This window comes from Myotis nattereri (assembly GCF_964212035.1).
Source record: "Myotis nattereri genome assembly, chromosome: 4".
In the NCBI taxonomy this organism is placed as follows: domain Eukaryota; kingdom Metazoa; phylum Chordata; class Mammalia; order Chiroptera; family Vespertilionidae; genus Myotis; species Myotis nattereri.
Genome location: NC_138079.1, coordinates 60,096,927 through 60,104,273, shown reverse-complemented (window position 1 = coordinate 60,104,273; position 7,347 = coordinate 60,096,927). Strand labels below are relative to the sequence as shown.

The 7,347-nt window shown below is 35.8% G+C and overlaps 1 pseudogene across 1 annotated transcript; it reads left to right on the top strand.

Annotated features, from left to right (window-relative positions):
• Nucleotides 1-5,864: 5,864 nt before the first annotated feature.
• On the top strand, nt 5,865-6,681 carry LOC308518066 (developmental pluripotency-associated protein 4-like; annotated as a pseudogene). Its single transcript has one exon. The product of its transcript is annotated as a developmental pluripotency-associated protein 4-like (transcript).
• The last annotated feature ends 666 nt before the right edge of the window (nt 6,682-7,347 follow it).

Sequence of the window (7,347 nt, the reverse complement as noted above, 5' to 3'; positions counted from 1 at the left end):
CCATATGATAAAAGAGGAGGAGGAAGAGGAAAAAGAGGAAGAGGAAAAAGAGAAGGAAAAAAAGAAAATAATGAAGCATTATGTTGTTTCTTAAGGTAGCCCATCACAGAGCATTCAAGCAAGAGATGATACCACAGTTTTTCTGGGATCCATACTAGTTAAAACAGCTTCTTACCCTACAGCTTCCATAGTCTAAGGATCTCTCTATAATAAATTGCAATTTTCCTGGGAGAGAAAAAGTAGTCCTAATGCGTGTGCATTGTAGCTTAACATAAAGCACACCATCTGGTGCTTGCTTTTCATTTGGCAATGATCTATAATGACATATTATAACAGATTTTATCTGTTAATTACTAAGAAGCAAAAGTGATTTCGATCTCAAATTCAATAGAGCAAAATAAAACAGTTACAGTAATGGGAAAAGTGTTCCTTAAGAATTGAAAAATTACTTCAGAATTCATAAGTCTGTTTTGTACAATATAACTATTACTCACTGCTATACAAACTCATGGCAGAGGTTTAGAACATATTTTTTCTGCCTGCATTTCCATTTTTTAATTTGTAGATGTTTTCATGGTAGTAAAATCCTTTCTATGCACTAAGAATAAAACACTAAAATATCTATCTTGCAAAATAACTAAAAGTTGCTTAATTTTTTAAATTCATATAAATCCAATGGCTTAATTAGGGTGCATCTCTATGCTGAAAAAACTGCAAGTATATTTGAAATATGTGTTTTTTCCTCTAGCATACCAAAATGTGAAAAAAATGTGAAGAATCAAAGTAGAAATGGTTAACAGGTAATGATATCAAGACAGACGATCCAATGGTCTCTCAGGAACGTCTTTAAAGAAATGCTTTGACCAACTAAACCTTCTGGAGCCCTGGAGGTTTGTTGTTTTATCAAAAGTAATTTTACAGTTTGGAAATATGTTTTTTCACATGAAGCTGGATGGCTTGAGCAGCATTCATGGGAACACAGGTCAACATTTTCAGTCTGGTAAAAGATATCAGTGACACTGACAAGTACCCTATCTGCTAGAAGTTGTCACTTGCAGGTTCAAGGCAAAGTAATTTTATCCCCTAAACCTTTAAGTTTAAAGAATTGAAAAAGAAATCATAAAGTCATATAGACAAGTAGTAGGGGTTTTCAAAAATTGTAGGTCTATTCAAGCTTAATTTGACACTTCATTTACACTGCATTGCAATAATACACCATAGCAAACAATTGAAACATATTATTTTTACTTTATTGCTGAAAGAGATAAGCATTTGCACTAGATGGCGAATCAAATAGCAAGCTGGGTTATAAGGTTTTGTTGCTTATTCTGGGATTACATAGACATACATTTAGTCTAATTTAATCAAGGCTACCAGATGGTACTTCCTTTTCATTTACTTAGACCTATTTGCCATTTTCTTCTTGGTTATTGAATTCCCAATGCTCATCTGGGTAAAAAAAAAAAAAAAAATGCTTACAATGAAAATAGTGTTGACTATACTCCCGTGAAGCTAGGTGTAGCCATGACACCAAATGCTATCAATGCAGAGTTAGCAGGTTACCTTCCTTACAGAATAACAAATCATTTTATTCACATTCACAATATCAGTTTTACGGTAATGAACTAACATAACCCTGTGAATAATTTTCTTTTTTTTATATTGTGAAATCAGCTAACTAAAGTCAAGTTGAAGAAGTGGAGCCACCATGTTTGGACATAATCAATATCATCAATACATTTGGAAAAAAAAAATCTGTTGAGTTCCCCTAGCATAAGCAGGAGCAACCTATGTCTGGAATTACTATATTGGTTCATTTTCATTTCACAGTAAGTTGTTAATCATCAAGTATTCTAATCACAGAAGAAATATTCTACACTGTGGAAGAGTTATCTGACCGACACCCCAAAATCTATTCTCCACTGATTCCTTTTAGAAATGCAACTACCCTGGCAGCTAGGCTCTGAGATGTGAGTACAGTAGAAATATTGGGTCAGCCTTTCTGAAAGGAACTGCATTTCCCTCTATGTCCACTTGCCTAAAAAATGGTAACAACAGGAACAACCACTTTGGAGCCAGATATGACAGAACCACTTCACCAACCTTTGACCACTCAGCCAGTGGCCAGGGACATAAAGTATTTATTCAAACTACTGCCTTTGTTAGACCAACTTGTTTGCACTAATTTAAAATCAGATACAACTAAATAATAAAGAAATAACAATTTAAAAAGCCAAATATCTTATTCTTCTAATTTTGAAATTTCAGTTTTGAATAACTGTGGAGAAGTAGATTCAGGTTGATTTTAGAATTAATATCCAGGACTTCACCAAACTTCCATACTCAGTTTTTTATACCTGTTCTCCATTGCCAAATTTTTAAGTTAATCAAATAAGTGACCATCTGCTGATCTTTAAGAGTAAATGATAAATATCCATGAATATTTGAATTATAGAATAATGCATTAATTAATCTTTTATCAGGGGGACATCTTGACAAACTATATTTGATATTTAATAAAATCTATTTGGAGGCAATAAATATTGTATATTGAACTATTTTAGCTTTTATATCACAGATGAAATCAAAACAGAACAAAAATCTAATTTAAAAGCCATACTTTCCAAGGCATATATATGTAAACATAGCAAGAACAAGTACACAATTTGTATAGGTACTATATTAGTAGTAGTTATAATTAACAACTACCATTAATTATTCCTAACACTAGTATTAAAAACAGGTTTAAATATCAGCTTATATTTTCTATTTGACTATGTGTCTTGGTCAATTTTCTATTTGACTATTTGACTATAAGTCATCACATCCAGATGGCAATTTTAATAATGTGCCCCTTAAGCACTTTAATAGGTATCTCTTTTGACATTTTCAATATTTACTGACACTATACGACTCTGCTGATAGTTTTCCTTGTTTTTCAATAATTACTTCTTCTTGTAATGACTTATTTTGTATATTTGTTCTTTATTTCATGTTGGGCTTTATTAAGTTACTATTTAGCATATCTTTTCAACTCTTTTCAAGTAAGTAATATATGATATGTAAATTTCATAAATAAAAATTTCTGCTTTGTACCTATTTTCTATCTAATATATGTTTCTATTTAAATTTTTATAATTTATTTAGCTGTTGAATTGAGAATAGATTTATTTTCAAATTTAATTTATTTTTATAAAAGGTCTTAGTATTTTTTCTGTAATCAGTTTTAAATGTATTTCATGAATTCTGATCTGTGATGTTCTCATTATTTTTATTATTTAAAAATTATTTATTTTGACCTTGTACTGTCCCTTTCACCCAAGATGTATTTAAAAAGGAGGATTTAATTTCTAGGTGTAACTTTCTTTGATTGTTCTTCATATTGTTACAAATCCTTAGTTATATTATGTTATATTCTTGATCCAAGAATATTGATGGAAATATTTATACTCTATGGCACTAAGTAATATTTTCTTTGTATCTGATTATACAATCTTTTTTTTTTTTTAATGAATGCTCCATAAGCACTTGTGAAAAAAAATTGCATATCATATTATCTGGGTATGAGATGCATATACATAATTAATTACAGTAATATAAATGAAATGTACCCTGTTTTTGTTTTTCTTATTTAAAAATTCCTATTAGACGTGTGATTTTTTTCATTTCCTGTCTTCCATTCTAAGAAATTTATCTGGCTTTATTATTCATTTCTTCTTTATTCATGGTTTGTTTGTTTGTTGCAGGAAAGTTGACCAGCTGAATTGTATAATGCCACATTTCCATTTTAATTTTGTCACAGTTTTCAAAGAAGAATTTTGTGTGCAGGGCTGACAATATGTTATCTATATATATAAAAGCCTAATATGCAAATTGTCCCCACAGGAGTTCGACTGGGAGACTGATCACTCGCTATGACATGTGCTGTTCACCATGGGATGGCACAGAATGAAGGAAGGCCCCATCCGGCAGCCAGCAGCTAGGGAGAGGGACCCCAGCCAGCCCTGATCGCCGGCCAGGCCTAGGGGCCCTACCCATGCATGATTTTGTGCACTGGGCCTCTAGTGTTTTATAAGAATCTTGTTTCAAAAGCACCCACTTCTGTCTCTAACAAACTATGATCCTTTACTGAATTTTTTTATGGCGAAGTGAAGAATGGGGGGATTGGTTATATGTTTTTTAATTTTTTTAAAATTCTTTTGCCTTGAAATATCCTAAATTTTCCATCTTATTCTTCTTCCTTTCATTGTGCTTCTTCCAAAGGAGGCCTTTCCCTTTCTGTCCACCCTCTCTCCCCGCCACACACACTCTTAGGCATAATCTTTGCATGTAATATGTCCTTATAAATCTTATCCCTGTAATTTCTATTTTTACATATTAATGATCTTTCATTTCTGATGATGGTTTGGGATTAAGTTTCGACTCTCTGTTAGCTGCCCTCTCTCTTCTGTGCACTATTTTTCCCCTGAATTTCCCAAAGACCCACACCAGCTTTCAGGGGTGGGTTGCCTGACAAACTATGGCTGTTAGAAGAAAACAGCAAAAAAACAAACCAACAAAAAACAAACAATAAAACAAAACAAAAGCAAACAAGGAAAAAATAAAACAACCAAATTTGAACTACCAGAAAAAGAAACAAGAAAATGAACCCAAATTGATTCTTCTTCTCCTCCATGTCTGCCATCTCCTGCTGGTTCCTCTGTTAGTCAAACCAAACCAGAAGCTGGAGGCAAAGCAGCCCATTTATATACTTCAAAGAATCTGCATCCTAAGTGAGAGGTAGATCTGGGGGAGAAGGAGATTCAGTACATCCTCACAAGTTCATACTATTGCGGAAATGCTTACAGTAAATACAGTACCAAAATATCACACAAGGTAAAAGCTCTAACACGTCCTTAGAAGAAAACTGCAATAAAGCAAGCATTATATTTTTCATGTTGCACCAATGACTATAGCCATCAGATTTGTTTTGCATCTTCATTCTTTTCTGTTTTGCATGACTTCTATCCAATCTTCCTTTAAATTTATGACTGAAGACAGCATACTCATTTGCAAGCTAATAGGGTTGGTGATAGGCAATATACGGTTAGAATTGGAAACTGCAACTGCAAGAGTGGCATACCAAAACCAGTTCAAAATTTCCCATTCTACCCTGGAAACTCTAACTTCAAAAGCATGATTATGTTTTGAATTTTATTTTGCTAGTAACTCAGTACAAAATGAAAAAGCTCTCTCTCAACAAAGGAGAAAATAACTATACAGTAAAAATATTTTCTTTCTAATATATTTTTACACTAAAAATTAAGATAAGAACAAGGTATTTCATGGTATGTAGTACTCATACAAATTCTATATGTTCTGTATCATGATTTCCAATAATTTAGAGTAATCTGAAATCCACCAATAATTAAGAATAGGATACAGAAAAGTTACACTAAGGATTGGAAAGTGAATGACAGAAAAATGTCTGATATAACCTAAATTTGGGAGATTATACTGTCCTAATGCATTATCAGTCCTAATAATTAATGCACTTACTATATACTATAGTTATATCCTGTTCTGCTACATTTGAAATTTGTTTTATTTTAATCTCTTTAATACTTGCATATGTAAAATTTATTTTGCCCAGACAAGTATGAACAATTTGTGAGACAGAGAGACATATCTATGTGAGGGGAACACATCTATTGGTTGCCTCCTACACGCACCCTGACCAGAGCCCAGCTGGGGAGGAGCCTGCAACCAAATGGAAGTCCCCAAAGAAATCAGGGGAGTGGAAAAAAGCTTCAAAATCCCAACCAGTACAAACTAAACAGAAACACAGAGCTGCTGGTGAACCAAGTAGACAAAGATCCTCAGGAATGGAGACCAAATGGGAGAGATCTAAGAAAGATGATAAAGCTTCCTGTCCACAAAAGATGGCACAAGAAAATACAAGAGTAAGAGTTCACAAGAAGATACCAATTCCTCCGCTGCCCATTCACTTGCCACCAGTTAACCTGATTCACTGAGACATCCTGAGGGGCTGGAGCCAGCAATTAAAGCTGAGCACCAGTGAAACGGGAAACATATCATAGGCTGCGTGAATACGCTTACCCTACTCAAACGGATATTCCTATCAAATCAGAGGAAGCAAAGATATTGACACTACCTCAAAGGAAACTGAAGATGCAAAAGGGGGAAATTGAAGATGCTGGACAGTTTTGGTTTTCCTGAAGTGACTGTTCCAGGGGCGGAGGGGGGCGGGGTGAAGTGCTGCACCTGACGGGGGTGCTGCTGCTCTCCTGGAGGGAATGGACAATATTTTCGTGACAACTTCCACCCCAGATGATGTGTTTGCCTCCTGGAGCAGAACGGCAGCCACGACTAGGAAGACTGGGAAGCTGGAGACTGTGGGGTCACCTCAGGAGGCCTCTGGTTACAAGTGGGGGGGTGGTCCATGGACAATGTCTCCTTGCAGACACAGAGGGTTGGGTTCAGCTACAGTTTGATGCTGGGAGAGCCTGGGTTCCTGAGAAACCAGGGCAAGTGTGTTCACTGTTCTTGGTACCTTCCTGCAACTTTCCACCCCCACACCTGGAGAATAATGTGTTGTGCCCCAAATGCATTCATAGGAATAAGGCATTAGTGAGTAGTTTCCACTGCCAAGAAACAGAGTACCGCTATGATGGTAATTAATATGGTAGAAAGGTGACTATAATCAAGTCCATGGTGCCACTGACAGGCCCACAGATGGGTGGGGAGCAGATGTTACTCTCAGACGACCAACAGTGCCTGCTGCTTCGTCTGCTGGGATACAGTTATGTTTTAAAACAGACATGCATTTTACAAACAATCATTCATTGCAGTGAAGATGCAAAAGTCACTTACACCATCCAATGATTACCCATCTGAGTCAGAAGTGATCTAGCAGCTCTTTCACGGTGGGAGCCCGTACTGAACCTCGTGAGGGGAGTGGAGAAACAGGTGTGCTCTCTCAATGGACTCATGCCTCAGAATTGTGTCCACTCCCAAAAACATTCTTTTTAAAAAAATATATTTTGTTGATTTTTTACAGAGAGGAAGAGAGAGGGATAGAGAGTTAGAAACATCGACAAGAGAGAAATATCTATCAGCTGCCTCCTGCACACCCCCTACTGGGGATGTGCCTGCAACCAAGGTACATGCCCTTGACCAGAATCGAACCTGGGACCCTTCAGTCCGCAAGCCGATGCTCTACCCACTGAGCCAAACCAGTTAGAGCCAAAAACATTCTTAATATTCAAAACATTTTGCAAAGTTGTCTTAACTTGGGATTTCTGTGGTGTGTCTCCGGGATAAAAACACGAGGCATTTGGCCAATAT